Here is a 25,499-nt window from a genome sequence, read left to right on the forward strand (position 1 = left end):
CTGACTTCTTTGCTGTGAAAACCTGTTGCTAGATCAAAAGGCATTGGTTTATTGATAATGAAAACTCTATTCGAAAGCCAACAGGTAGAAATTGTTTATTGTGATAACCTGCTTTTCTTTGTTCGTGATTTGTCTGTGAACATTTATATTTTCATGAGTAACATTTAGCTCTGACCACAATAAAGCACTTTTATCTTTTCAATGTAAAAGCATTACCTGAATATGTAGTGCTTTGAAATGTTATTTTTGGCTCAGCTGAATACCGAGTGGCTACTACCCCTTATTACTTCCCTGAGAAAGCTGTGGAATGCTCTGCCTTGTTACCTTAAGCTAGCCTGGCTGATGTGGGTTGTTACCCCGAAACCGGTCCCAGGATGCTTGTTTCCAGTCCAGAGAAGACCTGGCTTGGCAGTTCAGGCTGGACTGTTCCCATGAGGCACAGGGTAAAGACTGATTTGCATACAGCTGGGTCTTAACTGGGTTGGCGAAGTGAGCCAAAGAATGACGGTGGAATCCACCCAGATCTGTGACTGGGGGCGAGTGTCTGAAAAGTTTCAGCGCACCATCCATTATGTCCTTCGGTTTGCTTTGATCACCCTAAGTTGGCAGGGTATGCCCAGACGTGGGTCCCTTGCTCACTTTGCCACTGGATACAAGCTAGCCTGGCTGATGTGGGTTGTTACCCCGAAACCGGTCCCAGGATGCTTGTTTCCGGTTCCAGGGAAGACCTGGCTTGGCAGTTCGGGCTGGACTGTTAACATGAGGCACAGGGTCAAGACTGATTTGTCTATAGCTGGGTCTGAACTGGGGTGGCAAAGTGAGCTAAAGAACAATGATGGATTCAACCCAGATCTGTGACTGGGGGTGAGTGTCTGAAAAGTTTCAGCGCTCCGTCCATCATGTCCTTGTGTTTGCTTTGTTACCTAAGTGCCATGTGATAAACGGCTGTACTCAGCTCTCAGATGTGGGCCCTAACAAAACATGGGCCCAAAACACCAGCAGCAAAAGGCAACAACTGACAATTAAAGCCCATTAACCTCGACTAACTAGTTTCAACACAGTCCATCCCTAACCCTAAACTGGAGGAAAAGCAGGCTTCCCATTCTAGTTACCATATTTCCTTGCACACTCACTTTTTACTGTGCTTGAATCCTGATTTTGTGACCAATTTATATTGGGTGTAATTCGGTTTCCTAGTTTTGAAACTGTATTTTATATATGTTTTGTTGCTTTACTGATTTTCGTGGGTTCAACTGTTTGGGACGATGTTTGCACTGTGCATAGATTTATATATTTAAGGTGTCAGTAAGTCATTGTTCTTTTTTTTTTTTTTTTAAAGTAAGAACCCCAGCAGAACAGGGTATCTTTTCTGCAACCACTGTATATAGTATCTGGTCTCAACCGCAACACCACTACCATTGATCTAATCCTTCACAGCTCAAGTAAGTTACCTCAGAAAATCGAACAGGAGTGAGATGCCAACTCTCCATTGCAGAGTGAGTACCTCGTGTCTTGGTTATAAGAGAACATTCACAATCTCAAATTTAATATGGCTTGGCGGTCCCGAGAAATTTAAATGCAAAGAGTCTGACACTGACCTGTTGTTTGTAGCCAACCAAACTGCCTAACATTGCCGGAGAAGCAGTTTCTTCCTTCCTTGCTACATATCTTATTCAAAGCAGGAACCAGAAATGACCAACAAAAATAGTTGGGATCTGGTTACTAAGCCCACATATATCTTTCAGAGACCCCAGGATTGAAATCTCTCTGATTTTACTTGTCAGACGTGGCTGGTTAGGGAGCGCACAATTGACACAACAATGCATATTTACAGTAGTGGGAACCTAATGCAAAAATACATTATGAGGGCAATGAAGTGGTTAACACATTTGTAGATGAAGCTTGCTTCAACAATAAACCTCGGAAATGACTAAATATTGTTTTATGGACACAAAAAGACCAAAGTCAATAGAGAAATAAAATACACAATTACAGTTGAAGTTAGTCATTTTTGGGATCTTTCTTAACTAAAACTGTTTCTTAATTAAGCTTTCACATTATAGTTACACATAAATGGATTCTTCGAAATAAAACGTTCAGACTCCAAAAATGATTGTTACAGAGACTGTAACAGGCTATAAAACTGAATGCCGCTCAAGAAAAAAGATTTTTCGTTGTAGTTAAAAAAGGCGTTAGAAAACACTTCTAAAACTTAACAACATCCTAAAACACTATTACACTATTTCCTATGTGTGGTTCGATCAATGCATAAACTATAGAAAGTGTTGACAACTTTTTTCATTAATGGACTTAGCAGAGTTGTAAAAAGTCAATAAAAAAATGGAAATGTTCAAAAATCAAAAACATACATCCATTCATACATTCCTGTTTGGATTAGTGAAAAATAAATACCATGCAGTGCTCATATAAACAGCAGCTACAATACACAGTATATGAAGGTAGACTCATCCACAAATCACCTGGTTGACAAAAAAAAACTGTCACAGCACGCACAGAGGATTTAATATAATCTCAGTTTGAAGCACTTTGTAGAACAGCATACTACAGAAAAATAAGAGAGCATGGAAAACCAGACAGCATTTCTCCTGGTTCCAAACTGTTCTTTCACCGTTCTGTCACAACTATCTGTCAAGTTTCAGTCCTACAACACGTCTGAAGTTGTGTCCATGAGCGTGTCGGGATAAGGGGCACACAGCTTACCAGAAAGTGCAATGTTAAGGTAAGCGCATGACAATGAATGAAGGGAGGGCACTAAAGCTTACAGTACTCTTTAATTAACTCTAGGCTACAAACAAAAGCCCCCAAAGACCTATTGAGAATGAATACCACAAAAATACTTACTCAAAGGGTTCACAGCTGCAAGAATGTCAAATCTCAGTTTCTTTTATATTACATAAATGGTTAGATTCGAGACCAGGACAGACATGGAACAGAGCGTGGATTGGTTATCCTCTGAACTGCATAGGCGAATTTTATTTGTAGACAAAAACACATTTATTAAAATGTGCAAAAGTTTACATTCAACATATATTAATTTAAATGCAAAGATTTCGTACTAGACAGTCATGCTTATAGTTTATAAGACTGGATGTGAAATAAATAAGTGCTGGTTTAAGTTAGCTTAACTGACAATACCATGTAAACAGAAAATAATGCTTGACACTTGAAGGCCTGTTTTTAAAATGTTGCACAAGATGTTCTCTTTCTCTTTGTTGCAGATGTTGTATTTTTCCAGAAGCTTTCTGTTAGTTAGAGAATATCCACTTGTTTAGTATTAGACAGCTGATAGTGCGGCTCTCAGTGCAAGGAGAGGAGGTAACAGGAAGAATGAGTCATGAGAAGAACAGTCTGGACCACAGAAAGTGAGCAATGTAAGTTTTCAAAGACTAGCATCTAAGGCATATTGTCTGAGTGTGTGAAGATTGAGAGTTAATCTCTTCCCAGGAGTTTACTGAAATTCTAGTGGTCATCAGCGAAGAAGAAAAATAACATGTTGCAACATAGAAAGTGTGTGCTTGTATTGGTGCATGTTCCTAGGGTAGAGGACATTCTTCCGGTTAGAGGATAGTCTTCTTTAGGAGGGTTTATTCTCACTTGCATCTTTTGCAACAGTCTATGTTTATGGAAGACTTGCCAGATTAATTTCTGATTGTCTACTGATTCATAGCTGGGAATCCTTTCCAGCTCAACATGCAAAGGCTTTATTTATGCTTGAGCACTGGTCCTCTAACCAGAACTCTTTATTGGGTATCTGAACTGACACTTTTTGTCTCATTATTGCAGTTTAACTTAGTATGGAAATGTTCCTTTATCGAACACGCTTTTTGCATTATAACAATAATTACTATTATTTTGACTAATGTATTATTTTACCTTATATTGAAAAATCAATTATTGGACTATGTTTATTTCTAATGATCATGCTTAAAAGTTTAACTCATATTGAATAGAAATTGAGAAACCTGAGACATTGAAACGATAAAACTTTTAACTTCCTCAAAATTCTCTTTATTAACTGAACAAGAAGTAATTTACAATTTAATGGTACTGACGAAGTGTAGATATTTACTCCTTGCTTCTCCATGTCGACGATCAAAGTCCATACAACCTGTGGGAGGGATTATTTAATGATTACACCCGAAGATCAAGGTATAGAAAACCCTGCTCCGTCAAAGCCCTACTTAGACCTGCTGCATGACCTAGGTTTCAGATCTGAAGAGACAGTGATAGACATTGGTGAAGCTATAAGGTTCAGAGTGACATACTGGTTGAAACTAGGGGCAGATAACGAGATGACTGTGGTGATCCGAGATCACAGCCCATGGTGACTGAGTGGGCGGATCCATAGTGTTGAGCTCCCTAGTGGAAGAGAAAGGGGTTGAAAGCAGGGCCCTTGCACCGGTGACCATAAGCTACTGCCTTATGAGGCCAGACAAACTGAAGGGGAGAGAGAGAGAAGGAGAGCATGCATGGTGACGTGCCGAGCCCAGGCAGAGACAGTGTCTGAAACACTGCAGCTGGTGGGGTGTTTACACTTATTTGTCACTGCATGTTCTTTAAAACTAGCCTGGAACAGTTACATCAACCAGTATTGGTGATCAGTGGGGGAAGTGTGGCTGTGCCCAGACTCTGAGCTACTGGTCATTTTGGTGTGATTTCCGTGGGGCAATGTGTCCAGAAAGCAATGTGGAGTACGTAGCTTGCTGTTGTCACACATTGGCCTGATCCCAAGGTAAACCCATGCATCCTGGAACAAGTGGGTCCTAAGATTTTAAAGTTTTCCAATTTGGAGATAGCCAGTAGTGGAAAAGTGCATGCAGAAGGAAAGGACATAAAGCTCAGTCTCAAGCACACTTTATCCCACCACGCAGTTGTGACTTAGTAACTGGCAAGGAATATAGACCTGGGCTACAGAAACAGAACTGATTACCACTTCTGGGACACACCTTACGACCACAGATTCCAGCTAATCTCCTCCTTCAGCTTGCTGAAAGCAGTCTTGTGACTGGTGGCCTCGGACTGCTTTGTCAGACTGTTGTGTGTATCTTCTGCAGGATTATTAGCAAAACACTATCCCATTTTCTGACAAGCAGAGGTCTTTTGTGTTGGCACCTTCTTGTGGCTTTCTGTGATGCCCTGCCAGCATGAAATTAAGTGTTCGGAAGGTCTCAGAGCTCAGAATCCAATCACAGATGATCACCATTTGGGCATGGACTTCTGAGTCTATGAGCTTAGGCTAAAGTAACACTTTGCCAATCTTAAATTTTCTGGAGACTCCACGCCCCCAATCTGTCAAAGGAGGCTTGGCCCAGATGCACTCTCTCCCCTTTTGTCTCTCTGTTCATCACAGTCCCTGTTGTCACTGACTATTTGGCCACTGGTTTCAGTTCTTGAATATCAGCCCTCTGTTGTAAAGAATAGCTGTAAAAAAGAAAGATTCTTCTTAGGTGTATTCTCAACTTAAACCCGCTCTGACAGCAAGGCAATGTAGACACAACCGCCAGCAGGCAGCTCCATATCACAAATGCCTAACCATTCTACAATGTCAGCACATAACAAATCTAGAACACTCAACAATAAAAATGGCTCGAGCACAACACTGTCCACATCTACAGCTTTGTTACTCTGAACATCTGTTCAAATCCTCCAGTCGTCTGAATCCCTGAATGGATGTGGCAGGTCAAGGATCACATCATAGTTGTTACCTCCATAGGTTCTGAGGGTGAAGGAGAGAATATGTTTCAGAAGAGCCCTCTATGCTCCATTAACTTACTCCGCTATCAAGGCTGTCAAGTTTTGGACTTTGAGATTTATTTTTGCTAACATTCTGAATATTTTGTAACAAAGGTAGCACAGCCTTTTAGTAGTATACAAAATCACAAAGTAAAAAACTTTGCCATTAGTAAAGCAATTTGTTTTTCAAAGCCTGCTGATCTAATTATTTCAATCATGAGAAAGTACATTAGCACAAGTAAAAAGATAAATCCCATAGCAGAAGTTAAACTTGGATCAGTGTCAACGCAACTGAAGTTTAAAGGGACAGCCATGTCGCACAATGGAAGAGAACATTTCACTTGAACAATATTATGTTAATTCCTAATAAAGGGAGAACAAATTTACTAAGAAAATTCCTTTCTAATAATCGGAAGCTGTTTAGCTACAGCGCCTAGATCGTGCTGTGTGTGGTGTTCGTGCTACATTTCTAGGAGAACCAATGATGCTTAATGAGGATGCCCCAAAGTGAGGGCATAGAAAGAGGCCTGTACCCAGATACTAGGCTTGCCTTAAATGCTTTTGTTATCGAACGAGGGATGCTAAAAAAGGAAGCACGTTTCTGAGAGTCATTTAATTCTGACCGTCTAAGAGTTTAGTGTATTAGGACAATATACACTGGATTGGAAGACTGAAGGGAGAACATTTTGCTGAGTGTATTGGCAAGAGCTTTTGGATGCGGATTGGAATGTCACACATCTTGAAGAACATAACTTATGGGGCAAGAGAAAAATTGCAAACAAACAGTCCAAACGTTGTGCAGGCATGTGATTCCTAACGTGTTATCCAATTCAATGCAATTATTGATAAGTGGCACCAAAGTATTTCTGGTGTAGATCCATTAGAATTAACTTCACTTAAAACAATGATAATACAAACTATCCTGTGTGGGTATGAATTGGTTGGTCCATCATGAATCAGAAAGTGTCACTCCAAGTTTGAGCCTATTTTTGCAAATAAAAAATGGGCAGGACACAAACTCACAACCACATGTACAATGCTTTGCAACTAGTGCACCTCTAATGTTCTGTAAAGCACATACATTCCTCAATATTCTCCATGCACAGTAAAGGCTTTGAAGCCATTAAATTGGATAAATGACAACTTTACTGTCACTGCTGTGTGCATAAGTCAACATTCTTTCTATGACGCCACCAATGGTATATGATTGACAAGTCAAATGAACCAAGATTTTGAGAAAAGAGAAGAGGTTTGGGTAAGACTGTTGAGACTTTTTCTTCTAGCTATGAGATTTGAGCCATCATTTTGAATTTACAGAAACTGAAATAAAAAACACCCAGAAATTCACAGTGACTTCACAAAGTGGACATACTCCTCCTTGTCCCTTCAATGATAGGGCTTCCAAATGCCAGGAGTGGACAAAACAGATACTCAGATTTATTGTTTGTGGCCCAGTTAAGGAACCTTGCTAGAAGTGTGTGTGTGTGAGGGGGGCAATGCAAAAAGACATAATACTTCCTTTGACACCGACAACCCATACCAGTGCCTTTGGATCATGGTGTTGATAAATCTGCTGTAATATTTATGAATGGAGGCAAGGAAACATGTCAACTCTGACTTAAAATTAGTCCAAAAGATTTGAAATTCTTCTTATTTTAACCTGTTCCAAGACACACCAATTTAAAAGCAGTGATGTATCAAAGTCACTTTTTAAAAATTCCATTCTAAGGGATGTTATTAGAAGCACCTATTCAACAATTCCATTCTAAGTACTGTTATTGGGAGCACATACACAAAAACACAAACACCCACATAAAAGTAACCACACAGATACCCAGTACCTACCTTAACACTCATGGGAAAGAACAAGATGTGCGTTTCAGTGTTGAGGCGGCCCACCACCAACATCCTGGACAGGTTTCGGTAGAGAGAGACTACATATCCACCAACCATTAGTCTATGGTCTCCTACTTTCTACCAGTGCAGCGTACTAATGATGAGAAGCCAGCACACAGTTAATAGGCTACAGTGGTCACCTCTATACTCTTTTGCAGACTAATGGCTTAATTTTGACTTAGGCAAATGGGAATTTACTCCGTTAGGATGACAGAGTAAAGTATTCCATTGCCCTGAAAGAGTACCCGCCCGCCAAATTTTGAGATGACCAGCTGACATCTCTTGCATTTACAGGAACCGCAGTCACAGTGATTTCTGTAAACTCATTGAAAGTTTGATGGACGGCTACATCAACATGTCAAACTTTCAACATTTTTTTCTATTTTCAAAAAGAAAATACCAAAGCAAGACATTCTTTTTGAAAATAAAAAAAACAGAATGACCCCCTCGCCATGGGACATTTCTCACGTAGCATGGGGTCATTTTGCAGTTTCTCTGTCTGTTACTACTAGGTTTCAGCTGGCATGCTGGACAGTGAAAACTGGCCATTTGTTCACACATGGCCAAACCTCTGATGGCCCTTACTCAGTCGGGCCATTGGAGGTACATATAGGCAGTGTAGACAGAGTAGCCTTTCCCATCTACATACTGAAGTTCCACCCAACCCTTAAAAGAGGAGGGCGGAACTTTGCTTTTGCGGAGAGGGTTCTTCGTCGCTGTTGCAACGGAGTATCCTCTCCACCAAAGTCTGTATTGGGCCCTAACACTCAAATTCTAGTTAGGAGTAGGTATGGCTTACACAAAATTGGATCAATTCCCAGGTTAAAAGTACATTATTTTAACAAAGGTACCCAGAAGAGAAACAGCGATAGTGTATGTATGACTCTCCAAGAGGACAATTTGTTTGAGAATACATATTTCAATTAAGAATGATACCTATCATTGGTTGTCTAGGCATGCGTTGATTGAACCATTTGCCATAATCTCTCACCCTTTCAAGGAACAAAAATAATTGGTTGCACAAAGTAACAATGCCAATGAAGAATTCCACGAAGCAGCTAGTGATAATGTAAGAACTCTTTTATCACACTGAGGGCCAAATTACGAGTCTGGCAGACCGAGGACCGCCAGACTTGTGGTGGTGCGCTGGTGCTGGTCTTGCAACCACCACATTACGACCCTAGTGGTCGTGCATCCCTGGGTCCGCCGACTGCACCAGGGAACAGCCGTTCCCTGGCGGTGGCGCGGCGATCCAGAGGCATTTATATGCTTGGTGGGCCCACCGCGGTCCCAATAAGCATATTACGACTTTCATCACTGCCACTGATTTCATGGTGGTCTTTCCTCCATGAAAACAGTGGTGATGAGGCAAGCTGTACCTCACCTTGTGGATGCACACAGGGGGGCACAACATGTGCCTCCCTGCGTGAATGCCATGCTATGCCATGCCAGATGTAGTACACTTACATGAAACACATCTAATTAGTTAACCAAGCGCTTGTGGAAAGAAGTGACTGGATTAGAACTGCACAGCTGCTTTTCCAAAACGTCTTGCGGAGTTAGCATTCCTTTTCACTGTAACCAAAAGTTCATCATACTGAAATCAAAATAGAGGTGGACGCACATAATCGTGAAAACCATGACAGAGGAAAGAGAAATTATCCTAACAAAACTATATTTTTCATATCAACACTTAACATCAATGCTGTGCAAAAATGGAGACACTTTAATTGCCCAGCAAAGCACTAATATAATAATTGCAGGTCACTTTAATTTCATCCATGGTGAACTATTTGAAGTGGATCCTGTCATTCTAGACAGCTGTAACTTTATCAAGTGAGTGCTTCGAAGATTCTTCAATTTTTCAGGGCTAACAGATGTCTGGAAACTCATTCATGTCACAGACTGTGATTATACTTTCTTGTGCCCAGATCATAAATCAGACTTAAGAATGAACTTTGACAAATTTCCCATTTGACTAGGAAAATATCATTTGTATAATCAGACGTTTGTCTGGAAATAAGGCTCTGGCTTGGACGGGCTGACAGACCAGTTTTACAAGGAATACGTGGAAGAGATTGCTTCTCATCTACTAGCTATGTATCATGAGGCTAGAGGTACTGGATGTGCCTCCCAGTCAGTCAGGGAGGTGCTCATTGTGATAATCCTAAAACCTGGTAGACCTGCTAACCTTTGTGATTCTTACAGGCCATGCTCTATGATTACTATTGGCAATAAAATATTGACCAAATCAGTTGTGGTTAGAATTCTCCCTCTTTTCCCCAGTATTGTTCGACTGGACCAATTTGGGATCGCGCCAGGATGATTTACTGCCCACAGTCTACGAACCATATTCGCCCTCCTCCATTCACTTAATGTAAAACTTTGGGCTGAGGCAACGTTCTTGGATTCTGCAAAGCCATTTAATTTGTTGGAATGGCCATACTAGTTTGCCCTCCCCAGCAGGATCGGCTTTAGCCCTACTCTGATCCAGTGGATTCGGCTGCTGTATGGCGCAACCTACTGCATGAATATGGGTGAACGGCACTGTCTCATCCTAATTCTTGATCATTGGAGGCATCTAGTGGAGCTGCTTGCTGTCCCCGATTCTATATGCCAGAGCTATGGAAGCACTTGCATTCCGTCTGCGGCAGCAGCATGCCGAGCGGGGGCTAAATTACACGGCACGGAGAATAGTGGTGTTGACGTATGCAGAAGGCATAACTGCTTATGTTAAAGATCCGCATGTCAACCGTGTGCCTATTTTGCATGAATTCCTCAGATTTGGCAGCATTACTGGCATCAGTGTAAACTGGTCCAAAACAGTGATCTTTACATTGACTTCTGCTAAACTTACTTTCTATACAGAGTTTCCTCAGAAGTGGGAGAGAACTGCGGTTAAATACTTGGGGTTTTGGGTTAATGGAGATATGGAGGTGATCTGGCTGGAAAACGATGGTAGGGCTGTTTCATGGCTGGAGGAGAGGGTCTTGATGTGGACTGGCTGGTCCCTATCCATGGCGGGGAAAATTGTGATCAGCAAAATGGTGGTTTCGTCTAGGTTTCTTTATCTCTTTGTGAACATTCCCATCTTATGGATGAGAGCACTCGTTGACCATCTTAGATCATGGTCAGGTTGACATGAGCAGGGAAACAGTTGAGAGTGGCTTGGAAGGTGCTGACCTTAACCTTTGCACAGGGTGCTGGAGTTTTTATTTTTACTGGGCACAAGTACAGTACATTCATCAATGGTTCCACCCGATGCAGTGCCAAGCACATGTTGCAGTAGAGGCTGACAATGCAAGCACATTCCGAGGGCCACGATGATCTGCACTGAGCCAACATGCCCGAGGGGAGGCATTACTGAGTTCCGCAAGATGCTGAAGACCTGGCTCTTCGTATAAGCACCTTGGAGCCACAAACCTACACACAAGCCCAAGAGCCTGGATACCATCTTGGATGACTAATGCACTATACAAATCAATATAACATAACTATGTATGCACGGGTCCAGCGTCAGGTGAAATATATCAAGCTAATCTATACCCTTATGGTAGCTTTATCGTGCTGCTTGATATTCAGGCTGTCCTAGAGTGCACAACGCTAGCATACTCCGTGATTATAGGCTCCACAATACATAGGACATACCCAGAGCATGCGAGCGCTGGACTGTATCATTCATATGGCTTCCCTCAAATGGGTGATCATACGACTATACTCAATCATGCAACAAACAGCTTTTGTGATTAAGCCTAGAGCTAGGAATGACTGGTAAACTGCATTAGGGATGGAAATGATAGATAAGCAGTGGCGCTGATGCTTTGAACGTTATCACGTAATTACAGATTACGCCTGCTACCTATTATGTCTCTGAAATAGACTGTACTCCACGTCTCATCAACTGTTTAAAATGGGCCTGCAGCACAACTTCCGGTGTGTGCAATGTGGTGGTGTAGAAGCAGCCTTCCTCCACCTGGTCTGGCGATGCCCTGAGTTTGTAAGGTTTTGGGTCACAGTTTTTTAGTGCACTGAGGAGGTGACAGGCAGCACGGTGTCCAGGGTCCACTAGTGGCTTCCCTGGGTTTTGCAAAGGGGGACACTGGATAGCATGAGCAAGCTTATCGGGATGAGGTTACTATTGGCTGAGGGATATGTTGCATTGCTCTAGGGATGGAGCTGAAATGCTGGCTAACAGACATATTGGATCACGACTAAAAGATATCTGGGGCCCCTCCTGTACATACTTGGCCTTCTGGGCCAAAGACACCCCAAACGATGCTGAGGACAACCGGGTGCACCCGGCTGATACATAAATTGCATATGGATATGATGGAGCTGGCTGCTACACCTCCTGAAGGAAATAACTCTGCTCTTTTGTTTGCACAGACATATTTCTCATGATGTGAGTTGCTCACTGTTGGGGTGAGCACAACACCATCATATAAATCACCTTGTTACTGAAACACTAAGCCCGACAGTCCATCGAATGCAATGCAATAGCACATTGTTTAAGATACTGCTGCTGAATCGTTCGAGGGGAATGCATTGTTTGTTTTGTGTTTAATACTAAATAAAAGAAAGAAAGAAATCTGTGACAAATGTACTTACCATTATATGATCTGATCATGAGCAAATTGAGTTGATAGTGTCTTCAATTAGACAAGATCTACAGTGCTAGAACAGAAATTCTAGAGTACATGAAGTCTAACAAAGATAGTGTGGACGGTCTTACAACACACCTGGCAGAAGAATGTTAATGAGAGAATCAGCCAAAATGAATAAAGAGTAGAAACTTAAATTTGAAAGTCTGAACGACAACATATTGTTACAAATATAAACTAGACAAGATGAACCATTTCAAAGAAGAAAAACTAAACACATGGAAGGTAGTGAGAAATGTAGCAAAGTTTTAGCCTGCAACCTGTAACAGCAGATCATTCATTTCATCCACTTGATAAAGCATATAAATGGTAATGTTACTCTTTCTTAAAATAAGAGCTCATTTTTAAAAGATTTGATTTTTTCCATCCCTAAGGACAGCAGTAAGCATTTCTTGGATAATCCAGTTTCTGCCTCTTAAGTAAAACAAACTGTATTAGAAGTGCAACCTGGAAAGTCGGCCGGTCCAGACAGGAAGAAGCACTGAACAAGATTGCCAACTCGGCTTTGTTACTCAATTTGAGACCTAGCAGTGTGGTCCCATATGAACATCCAAGGAATTAAAATAGAATTAGAAGAATCCAAATGTTTATTGTTTTCAAATGATTTGCGTCATACACTATCTAATCCTGAACTATGAATATCTTTATAAATAGAACTGTTTGACAAACCTGGCTGCTTCTCAGGTTATAAAATAAATTGTTCAACGTCTATCCTAATGTCTACCCCTAACCATGTTGTAAATAGTAAGTACTCTTCGCGTCTATTCAAAGGGGAATCAAGTCAGCTAGTATATATGGGAACCAAGAAGGTAAATAAAAATACTATATATTGTAACCTATAAAGAGCTAACAGTTGTTTATGGGCTAAACAGGATGCACCAAAAGTGAAATATTTTTCTAAGTTATTCATTTCAAAATGTAAATCTTCCTTGAAAAAACAAACTTAACAGACAAGAAAAGTAAAGTATATTAATATTTTCAAACAGTGACTGGTCTGTGAATCAGGGCCACATAGTGACCCCCTAAAAACAGGAAGCAAGTTGTACCACACCGATCTTGGGACCATGCTTCATCATCGGGCAAACTCCTAAACAAACCACATGAATGATGGTTTGAATGAGCTTCCATTACTTTCAGAAGCACTTTGGTGGAGGCAGGGTTTGACGCTGACAAGCATGGCAGCATCTCCTTAAAGTTCCCACAGAGCTGTAGGGTCCTAAGCCATGAGCTGCATATTTCCAAGGGAAAGGCTGGGGCCCATGCCACTGGGGACGTGAGAATACAGCAAAAGGAGGGCGAAATATCGACCAGAGGCAATCTGGGTGACAGGTTGCCATCTATGCAACCATCAGAGACAACCATAGAGGTCAGAAACGATATTATGGCTGCTGGATACTCCCAGATTGCCCAGACCATGGGATTTGAGATTTACAACTCTAACCACACCTAGCCCTTGAAGTAACAGCCAGAACCAGGCTTCTGCCAAAGAAAGCAAGCCGTACAAGAAAACACCCATTTTAGTCATTCACCTTATAGACATCACACTTTACCTGTTGCTGACACTAGAGGTCTGAGATGCGCTGAAGGAATAGCAGAAAGAGGATATCAGTGGGAGGCCAACCTGGTAAGAGAGAGAAATGCAAGGCTCAGTCATGAAAACAAACTGAGGACTCAGCTCTTCCATCCATGGCGGCGATCTTGAAGAAGGTTTGAAAACCATGTAACATATAAAGTTTTCTCACAAAACTCACATAATCTCCCCCCACATCGGTCACAAACACCTACAAATATTCATTACGATGAATTAACTCAAGCTTTTGATGTTCCTCATTAACTAAATACAAGATAAAATCTCTGACTAGTTAATACCCGGATGTGCAAGTCTGTTTGGATCTCTCCATGCTCTCACCAAATTAGACGTATGATTTTATATTTTACCACCACTGTGCAGAAGCAGTGATCTCTACAGTCTCCAGTGCCGTTCTTTACATTGGACACAACAATGTGATCAGTACAGCTGGACTGCGTTCTCGATTTATGCACAGAAGAATTCAACAGGGGCAAACATCTCAGATCGACAAACACTGCTTCTCTGAAACGCTCATGTCAAAATCCAAACACATGCAACAACTCCTCTTTTCGGAAGCAGAAGCCAATCAGTTAAAATGGAAGTCTCAAGATACAGGTATGTCTAACTACTCAGAGATATCAGAATCAGCCCTGACCAAATTGCTGAAAGAACCAATAGATATTAAAGTTTCCATAGGTTGAGAGAATTCGGCTGTAGCATCTACAACTACGGAAGTCCAGTCTCTCAGAGGGGAGGTAACATAATTCCAGAAACAATTTCTAACAATAGAAAATACACTTTCTGAAATGGAAAGGAGAATGGACAAGCAACGGTATGGCGGCTAAGAACTGTGAAGGCTGCATAGGAAGACAATTGACTTTGATGACAGTAGCGGCAGGAACAATGTGCAGATTTCTGGGATACTTAAACGGCCTGAGAAAGCCGACATGAAATCATTCCTGCGTACTTGAATCCTGAACCTATTAAATATAACATATGATCCACCCTTATAATTCCAACACACACACTGAAAACGATCCCCTAACTGCAGCACCAATCCACTACCAGGATGAATCTTAGCCTGATGTTAAAAGGCATCAACAAGCAAGATGGGTCATGACGGCGAAAAAACATGGTCCACACCAATTCCAAAATACCCAGGTGTATTTCTTGCCAGACTTTTCCTATGACACCAGCTACAAAAAAACACTTTCTAGCTCTCTGGCCCATTGTGCGTAAGAAGCAGATTTAGTGTGGACTCCTGGAACCTGAAATAATGTTGATCACAGTCAACAGACGTACAACAGAGTATGACAAAACGGAGGGCATGGAGAGATTCCTGGGAGAACTGTACTAAAGGGATAGTGGTGTGGTGCAGCGGCCAGGGTGGCTGACTCCGGAACACGGGGGCTCACGGTTCGATCCCCGATGCCGGTGGCAGGTTTTCCCAGCACCTTGGGACTCTGGGTAATAGCTCGCTTAATCTTCCCGATGGCCCACAGCGCCGGGACACCTCGACTGAGGTAGCTGCGCACTTTACAAATGCTGGTATTATTAATATGGAGGATGCACCTTCGAAATAGATGCTCGAGATAAGATAGCCAAAAGGTTGGATGGATTTGGAGACAATTAATTTGAGCAGAGATTCCATTGGGGAAGGATGACAAAGAAATGGTCACAGGGAAGTAAACAGAGGCAATGATAAGAAACAACACTGTGAGACAAATATAGATCACCACTTAAACTGTGAACTGACTGTGGTCATTAGGAGATCTTTCCCTTGAGATACTGTACTAGATGAGCCTGGAGTAGGGTACGGTATTTGGGGTGGGACCATGTGCAGTGAAAAGAGTCATAAGACGACCAGGAATGTGGGGACATATGTAGTTGTGGGAGATGGGGGGGCTTGTTTGATTTTCTTCCTCCTTCGATGACTGGTTGTAAATTTGATATAAATTACCATTAAAGAGCTATTTTGGGGGCGTGGCCAAGATGGCGACTAAGTAGGACGTGTCTGATCGTCGCTCCATCCCGCCGACTGGGCCCCATCGACATAGCATTGTGCAGCAGACCAGGCGAAGCCCCAAGGCCTTACCCCCCTACCTGACAACACTACTAGGAGCCTGCGGAGCTGAACCCGGCTCGAGTCGAGACAGCGACAGGGAAGGAGGTTCTGCCATCGCTCAGTCACTGCAGCCAGCCCCGGGCAGCGCAGAGCTATAGTTGGGCTGCGACTGGTGGTGGGTGGCATCGGGCCGGGCGACCTCCCACCCCTGGTTGGGAGTGAACCGGTCGGGTTCTGGCAGACTGGAGCCACCCACGGAGGTGCAGCAAGCCTGGAGTGCGCACCTGACAACCAGAGACGGAGGAGAAGATCGTGAGCCCAAGCAGCAACAAACGCTGGGGCCGGAGGAGCTGGACCTAGCCTTCCCCCCCCACACCCCAGCAGACACGCAGGAGGTACGCACGGCGGTGGGGAAGCCACCATGCAGTGCCCCCGGTAGCTGGTGCCTGACTCCTGGGTCGGGGGCAGGAGGCCCACGAGGCCTGGACAATTGTGGCAGGCGGCTGGGCCGAGAGACTACAAACTAGCACAAGGAAAGAGTGTGTGCTGCTCCCTTCCCTCACGGCAGCCCTATTACATGCACCCACGCACGCGATCCCGGCTGTAATGGCGGTGACCTAGAATACTGACCAAGTAAGGTTGAGAAAAGATCGACGGCTGGCAAATAGGCGCGGTCGCCGCCCAGCTGTGGTGAGAAGTTACGGCCGGAGCTGACTGAGCATCCTGGTGAGACGGCTGGTGCGCGGCCCTCTGACGCAGTGTCCTCCCCAGAGTGGCGACCGGCTAGCCTGGACCCGGCCTGGCCGGGGATTGGCTCCCATGGACTCTGGGGCCAGAGGTGCAGAAGAGGCTGACCCACGATGGTGCGACCGGCCGGACCCTAGACTGAGAGGGGCGGCGGGCCGCAAAAAGTGGGCTGGGTTGCTCCCCACCCCTCGACCGACACCTGGAAGAGAAGGTCAGTGCTGAAGGGGGTGAGAGGGGGACGACGAATCCTGCCAGCTGCGGAGGCCTCCCGGACCCTGCTATAAGGAATAAGAGTCAAGCCAGGCCTCAGGGGTTGAATAAACGGAACCAGGCCTAGCGGGCAGGGGGAGGGAGAATGTGCGGGGAGAGGGAGGACTGTCCCCTTAGACTGGCCCAGAAGCATAGAACTGGTCTGGTGGCGGCCTCCCCTGGCTCTGTAAATTAGATTACGATAGTAGCTATTTGGGTCCAGTCGCCCTAAGGCCCGACCTGGACTGGTGGTGTCTGAGAGGCCGGTGCTTGAGTTGAACTGGTGGGATTGGTACTGGCCCTAAGGGACAAAGAAACAGCCTGAATCGCAATCTGGCTGCATTGGCGCCCAACTTTGTGAACAGGATCACTGGGGCCGGGCCGCTCGCCGACTGCCTGAACTGAGTGGAGGGACTAGGGGGCCTGGAAGTGAAACGGGCACTGGAGACCTACACCTAGATTTGGTGTGCCTCGAGGGAGTGTCGGACAGGGGTAGGGACCCAGGAGACACAACACACTTTACAGAAGGATATAGCACTGGCCAAGACACCGACGTGCTTAGGCGACCAAGTGGAAGGCACTGAGCGGTCTGGAAATGGCATCAAATAAAACCAAGAAGCAATGTTCTGTTAAAGATCTCCTTCTCAAGTCTAACACCGCTAACGCATACGGGACCCCCTCTGCGCCAGGGAGCTCAACGGGCCCAGAATCAGGAGATGCCGAGGCCCGAGTGACACGCTCCTTCCTTGAAACTTTGTTTGCCTCCCTGAAGGATGATTTGCATACTATGAAAAAGGAACTATTCCAAGAGATTAGGAAGGTTCAGAGGGACCTGGACTCGGTGGGAGACGGAGTAGAAATGCTAGAGACACAGGCCTCCTCAAGGGATAGGAAATAGACCAGCTTCAACAGGAGGTCCTTCGTCTGAAGGATCAACACCGGATCTTCAGGCGCATACGGAGGATCTTAAAAACCGCTCCCGCCAGAACATACAAATCCCCTTCATTCTGGGAGCCCCGCAAGACCAGTGGATCAAGTTAGATCGAGCACACAGGGTGGGCCCGAGGAGAGCGGCCCCAGCCCCCCCGGCAGACATACTTATGTGTGTCCATGATTTTCAGCTCAAGGATCAAATTCTCCGAGAGGCCCGAGACAAGTGATCCATCGAGTTCCAGGGTTCCTGGCCCCTCTTATTTCAGGATTTAGCAACCTCCACACTGCAAAAGAGGAGAGAGTTCAGGCCGATCACAGCTCACTTGTGCTCCATCGAGGTCCCCTATTCTTGAGGTCAACCCTTCAGGTTAATCTTTAAATGGGACGGCAAGACAACACATCCCATCGTTGCAGGAGGCCAAACAGCTATTGAACTTGCCAGAGCACGTCCAGAGCGATCCTGCGCAGGCCGATACCAAGAACAGATCCCCGAGAGCGAAAAGATGGCAGAGGGTAGGTCAGACATCGCTTCGCCTCTGGCCGGACCCGGAAACCATCACCAGGGAACGGAAGGTGGTCATTGCTTGACTGGGAGAAGACACTGTCAACCCAGATTAAGAAGCTGCACGATTAAGCTGGGTGGGACTGGCCTTGAATCCAGAGGAATTGAGTTTTAGCACTCCTGGTCATTTTAATAGAAGGGGACCGGGCGGGACGAGGAGCGGAATGGGTCCTGCTGACGTCTCACGCTCACTCATGTGGTTTTTCACCCAGGACTATTACTCTGTTCACCTGTTCTTGTTATGTTTTGTTTGTAATGTTATGGAATTATTTAGGTCTCCTCCTCCCCCAGACGCGCAGCTTACTGTTCGGGGAGGCCCTTCAGGAACCAGATCACCACCACACAATACCCACTGAACCGCAAAGTGGGTGGCCAATGCGGTCATTATCCGATGCCTAGCTTTTCTCTGCTCCCCTATACACCCAATTAGATGACTGTGACCCTTAAGATAAGCCACTGCAGAATCATTCCAGCAGTATTACGCTTCCTTATATGGAGCATTAGAACTTTCTGATGATGGCCCTGCCCAGTACCTAAACAGCGTGAATACCACCAAACTAACCCCTGACCAGGCCGAAGAGCTCGAATTCCCGATCAAATCGGAGGAGGTGATCTCGGCCATCTCCAAACAAAAACTGTTCAAATCCCCAGGCCCGGATGGCTTTCCATCCCATTTGTTTTATAAAACATTCTGCTCCACGCTGGCCCGGTCCTTGTGAGGGTGTATGATTCAATTGGGCTCTCCTCCTCAATCCCATTCACGATGCTAGAGGCGTAAGTCACAGTCATACCTAAACCAGGGAAGGACAAGCGGCAATGCGCGTCCTATCAGCCCATTTCCCTCCTCAATGTGGACCTAGAACTGTTCACGGGAATCCTGGTGCAGTGCCTCTCCCTCCCTCTATTGGGCTTGATAGACCCGGACCAGTCGGGCTTTGTCCCTGGTCGGCAGTGCTCCGATAACACCAAATGCCTTCTATACATCATCGACAAAGCTGAGCGTTTTGATGCGGAGCGCATGATTCTCTCTATAGATGCAGAGAAGGCGTTTCATAGGGTGCACTGGCCCTATCTAACAGCGACCATGTGCCACTTCAGCCTGCCAGATTTATAGGCTGGGTCCTAAGTAGCTACACCAACCCCACTGCCTCCGTCCGAGTGAATGGCCTCACATCGGACCCCTTTCCTATTCAGCAGGGGACACGACAGGGCTGTCCGCTATCATCACTCTTATTCGCCATCTACATGGAGCCTATGGCCCAAAGGGTGTGTAGTGATCCCTCGATTACAGGGGTGGTGTTTGGGGGTGAGGAACACAAGCTCAGCTTATATGCGGACGACGTAGTTGCCACTTTGGAGAACCCCAGGGCCTCCCTTCCTGCCCTTATGGCAGAATTAGAACAGTTTGCGCAAGTATTGGGATTTAAGGTCAACGTCCACAAGTCGCAAGCTCACAGTCTTTCCCTCTCCATTGACACAATAGAGGTACTCAACCGCACACACCATATTCAATGGGCCCAGGAGACCATCCCCTATTTAGTACTCTCAGCAAACACACAACCCACCACCTCATTGAATTATACAACACTACTGCGGCACATACGGGAATGTCTCCGCAGATGGAGACCGTATTCGCTGTTGTGGGTGGACCGCATAGCGGCGATACAGATGTCAATTTTACCCAAGATACTATTTCTTTTTCAGACCCTTCCGTTGGCCCCTTCTCCAGGGGTGTTGCATTCTATGCAGCGAAACTTGGAGCGTTTTATCTGGCGTGACCAGAGACAAAGATCACACAGGGAACTATTCTACAGACCCCAACGGAAGGTGGATTAGCCATCCCAAATTTACAGGACTATTATTGGGCGGTGCAATTGACACCCTTGGTTGAGTGGTCAAGACCAGAGTCCGAGAAGCGCTGTTGGTTATGGACAAAGACCTGGTTGGTCAGTCCCTTTGGGTGATCCCCTTCCTTACAAAGGAGGCACGGCCCCGCAACTTATATCTATTGAAAGTCACACACGCTGCCTTATCAGCCTGGGACAGAGTGGCCACATCCCGTGGGCTTACGACGTTCCTGTCTCCACTAACTCCTATAGTGCACAAGCCCGCATTTACTCCCGGTCTGGATACAGGAGCATATGCCCAGTGGACAAAAGAGGGATGCCGGTCCATTGGCAACTTCTTCGATGTCGAAGGACCCTTATCGTTTGAAGATTTCTGCACACAACAGAACCTCACGGAGGGGGGACGCTTTCACTACCACCAAATTCAGCACTGGATTATGCAGACTGGGGTTCGGGATGGGGCTCAGATGGCCCTCAAGCCATTTGAGAAATGGCTGGTGACGAAACACACGGATTCACGCCTTATAACAGACCTCTAGAGATTTCTTAGACGCACCCCTAGGACAGATAAATACCCGGGACAGCTGAGATGGGAGTAGGAGCTGGGCAGGACGCTATCGCAGAAGGAGTTGATGGATAGTTACTACAGAGCCAGCCACACAGCCTGTAGCATGGCTAATATTGAGACTGCAACAAACATTGTAACCTATTGGTATCTCACCCCACAGAGGCTCCACAGAGGTAACCCTGTACGAAGCCCCCAATGCTGGAGAGCATGCGGTTCGCTGGGTACCTTGACTCACCTCCTGTGGGAATGCCCCAGTATCTCAAGCTATTGGTCACAGGTATTAGGCAATATTCACACTCATTTCGAGACTTAACTTACCCACTTTACCGCATACACCCTATTAGGTCTTCCCAACCCGTTCACCTTCCCTCTGAGATCGCGAAGGGGTCAGCATATAGCATTAGCACTAGGAGCAGCTCTCCAAAACATCCTAACTCACTGGGGGACAACCACCCCCCCTACTTACCTGGCATGGCTCCATAGGCTATGGGGCATACTGGGGATGGAGAGGATCTCCCTCTCGCTGTTTAATCTGGGAGCCTCGCTCCAGGACCTCTGGTGGCCCTTTCTGTCACTCCTGACTTCCAAGTTTAAGGAACTCACTTGCCCTAGATACCGGAGACTGTTGCGACTAGCAGACCCATAATAGGCAGCCCCACAAGAAGAGGCAAAATCTTAGTGTACATACGATTTTTGGGACATCACCAGTGAGACCGGGGGTGAGACCCTAGGCACATAGCACAGATCTCCATGCCTCAGAAAGATGGGGGGGAAGGGGGGTTGGGGAAGGGAAACGTGCCCCTTTTTGTTCTATTTTTTTCCCTTTCTTATTTATGCCATCCCACTTAGATGGGACTTATAACTGCACTTAAATGCAAGTATTGTATTACTGTTACGTTGAAAATCAATAGAGAAATTTAAACATAAAGAGCTATTTCGGAAGACTCCGGTTCAGAAATTTTTTTAAATATTTGATAAAGAAGTGGGCACCCAGGCCTTTAAAGACACAAATTTCTTACTTGAGAAGATGTTGTTAAGTACTGACTGGCTGAGTGCAGTGACGCCACCCTTAGTCTCCAGTACAAAGAAGCTCAGCCATGATGAGTGCTGGAGTGCTTGGTGATGTAGTGGAATGCTGAATGCTTGGTGATGTCATGGAATGCCTGGGTGTCTGGTGAGGTGCTGAGAGTCAGTTGGAGTATTCAGGCTGAGCAACAGGGAGGCTGCTCCTGTATGGGGTCATTTTCTTTACACTTACCTGAAACTTAGCATCTTGTCAGCCTGTGACTAAGTCATAATAAATGATCTTCTACAATCTACACTACAGCTACCTGGACTTACTTTACCATTACAACACATCCCTTAATGTTAATAGCCTAACATTTCCCAAAACGAAAGAAAATACTCACATTTTAGGGCCGGCGATGGCCGGATTTACCATTAATACAAGAGATGCACCTGTCGTCAGAAGAGGGTGATAAGTTACAGAGTGACTGAGAGGGACAAGTACTACATGCCTGTACAGCCAAAAGCAGACACCCCTTGTGATTCTCCGGTGATCCACAGAAAAAGGTTGCAGCAATATAGATACACAAATAATTACTGATCAAAGTACTGCAAACGGTATCAGATGCTGGGGGGAAATACATTCTTGCCAAGCTCCTAATTTAGAAGACACACATAATTGTGGGATCGATATATGCCCAGACAGACGAGAAGTCTGCCTTCCTTTCCACTGTATCCAGGTTACTCAATTCTTTCAGTAAGACAAAAGTCTTGAAAGGATTAATTGTCACTACAGACCAGATTCTGGATCGGCCCAGGAAACTCAACTAACAAAATGAGAAAGACAGAAATATCCTGAAGGATATGGCACAGGACTATGCCTTTGTTGAACCTTGGAGACTGTTACATCCACAAGAGAGGGTCTATACATTCACTTCTTGTTGTCACGGTTCCCACATTGGAACTGATTACTCAATCAATTTAACCAGAAAATTAGGAGGAGCTTCCATTATTCAAGTTGGTGCATCTGATCATGACCTCATAGGTAACCAAATATAATTAGACTTGACTGCTCCTCCATTTGGTTTCTGATGAATGAATATCTCCAAATTTAAAGAACTAAGGGAGAAGGAACGTCTCCCTTCCCATGTGAAATAGTCTATTGACGAGTATAAAGTGATGGTGTCCTCTGCACAGACATTGTGGGAGCAGAGAAGGCTTGTATCAGAGGAGCACTGTTGTGGAGCACAGCCACTGCAAAGAAACATGCAACTGTGACTGGAATACAACTGGAGACATAAATTCAAACTCTGAGAAGAAGAAGTACAGGTGGCATTTTGTTAAACTAAAACTGAATTAAATGAGTTATACAATACGGAAGGAAAAAAGTCCCTTTTCATGTTACATCAAAGACATTGCAAGAAAGGGGAAAAAGCGGGCAATTGCTGGCTGCACAACTTAGAGAAGCCAAATCATACAGAACAATACATAATAGTGGAGAGGAACTACTAATAAAGCTGCTGATATAATCAATCGACTCAAGACTTATGAGACTCTATACACGTCAGATGAATGACCTGGGTTAGTAGAAAAAACTGAATTCCTCCAGAGGTTGCCACACCTTCAACTGGTGATGGAACACAATGGAATTAAATGTCTTGGTGGAAGAGATTGAGAAAGCAATTCATGGTATGGCCTTAAATAAACTCATTGGGGAATCTGGATTTCTCATTGAATTGTATGTTTCTAAACCATTTTTTGTCCCTCTATTAGCCTCAGTATTCAAAGAGGCTCTGTAGAATGTCTACATGAAGGATGAATTTATCGAGGCTAGAATAGTATTAATTCCTAAACCGGGCAGGGATACTGTAGAATGCTCACATTACAGGCCCACTTTGCTTATAAATGCAGATGCTAAAATCCTGGCGAACTGTTGAAGAAATTCCTGCCTCCATTGATTCAGCCTACCCAGATGGCATTTGTGCCGGGTCGCTCCTCAGCTAACCACCTGCACAACCTATCACACATATTATGGCAGTTGAAAGATGACCTTGACTAAAAAGATCTCTTATCTTTAGAAGCCGAGAAGGCAGTTGATCAAGTAGACAAGGTTACTTGTTTCGCACAATGGAAGGAATGGAAACCTGCCAGAATTATATCATTTTGTTTAAAGGGATGTATCAATTCACCTGCCTCGATTAATTGGGGGGGGAAGACTGCTCCCCATAATTTCAGGATCACCGGGGAACTAGATAGGGATGCCTGCTGCCATCTTTCCTATTTTTAACAGTACTGGAACCTTTCACTAGTGCAATACGAAAGAACAACCAGATTATGTTTATAATGCCTATAGCAGGGGAACACAAGACATTATATTATACAGACTATATAGAAATGTCTCTGTTTTGCCTGTCTGCATCAGCAGAGGTCCTGGTAAAGTTACAAGGACTCCTCAAGTATTTTAGGGTACAAGACAAATTAGTCTAAGTGTAAGGCTTTACCACTGCCTTCAACCACCACACAAAGGTCTATACGGACCCTACCTTTTAAATGTAAAGACAACCAATTGAAGTATTTAGGGATCTGTATAAATCAAAGACTTCAAAGTATGATCCACAATATTATTTCCCCTGTGCTGCAAAAAACAAAAAAAGACTTTTGGAAATGGGCCAACCTCAGATTATCTTAACAGGATAAAGTATAAAAATTAAATAGCCCCCAAATTCAATTTTGTATTCGGTATTTTACCACAAGTGGTCCAAAAAAATACTACTATAGGATTTTTTAAAAGCTATTATACAGTTTGTATGAGGAGAAAAGACACCCAGGTTAAAAAGTTCAAAATTAAATGCAACAATGTATATTAGCGGACTTCATTTGCCTCGTATGGAGTGGCCCATTTAATATACAAGATGAAAACACAGTGAAACACTGTTATAAGTCTAGATAGAGAGGTATATCCTGAAAACAGGGACGGGGGGCTGTCAACATACTATAAGTATCAACCACACATGACGCCATCTATCAACCCTATTATATTCAGTGCCCATTATGCATGGCAAACGGCTCACAAACTGCTTAAGATTCTGCAACATATAAACTATAAAGCCCCATTATGGTGCAACTCTGACATTACAATGGAAGAAGGGAGAAATCAGCTGATCATTATGGAAAATGGACAAAATACTGTATGTTGATGATGTACTCAAAAACGGCTTCCTGAAAACTTTCACTAAGTTTAGACAGGAATGCAATAGCCCACACATGCAGAGATGGATATATGTTTTTCTACCTCAGACACTATTTAGTAAATTAGGTCACTCGCTCATAATACTAGAGTGGTCGCCCATTTGTTTACCATTTATAGATGTAGAAAGAATACAGGGGAACGATATTAAATATTTACTCAAAGTTAATCGACCACCGCTTTACAAGATGGCGGACCACCATTTGTATTTGGATTGCGTTTATATGACCATACATGAATATCAGAGACTGACTACTAAAGTAAGTAAGAAGCATGACACCAATGTCAGCGGGTGAGGGATTGCGTTCTTTTGACCTCAATTCAGAGGCCAGTCACTTTTTGAAATTATTAATATACTTTACCTTTCTCATCAGTTAGGGTCTATTGATTATAAA

At 44.3% G+C, this 25,499-nt stretch overlaps 1 protein-coding gene across 4 annotated transcripts in view; it reads right to left on the reverse strand.

The window, feature by feature from the left end:
* The window catches only part of BTRC (beta-transducin repeat containing E3 ubiquitin protein ligase), a 1,069,444-nt gene that overhangs the window by 1,041,274 nt on the left and 2,671 nt on the right, over positions 1–25,499 (reverse strand). Inside the window, exon 2 of one of the 4 annotated variants that reach the window (XM_085606467.1) lies at positions 13,862–13,932. The exons of the other annotated variants lie outside the window; for them this stretch is intronic. The gene's annotated coding sequence lies outside the window, so the exon portion shown is untranslated. The remainder of the gene's footprint in view (positions 1–13,861; positions 13,933–25,499) is intronic. 4 annotated transcript variants of the gene reach the window in all.

Source organism: Triturus cristatus, chromosome 1_2 (genome assembly GCF_964204655.1).
Source record: "Triturus cristatus chromosome 1_2, aTriCri1.1, whole genome shotgun sequence".
Lineage (NCBI taxonomy): Eukaryota > Metazoa > Chordata > Amphibia > Caudata > Salamandridae > Triturus > Triturus cristatus.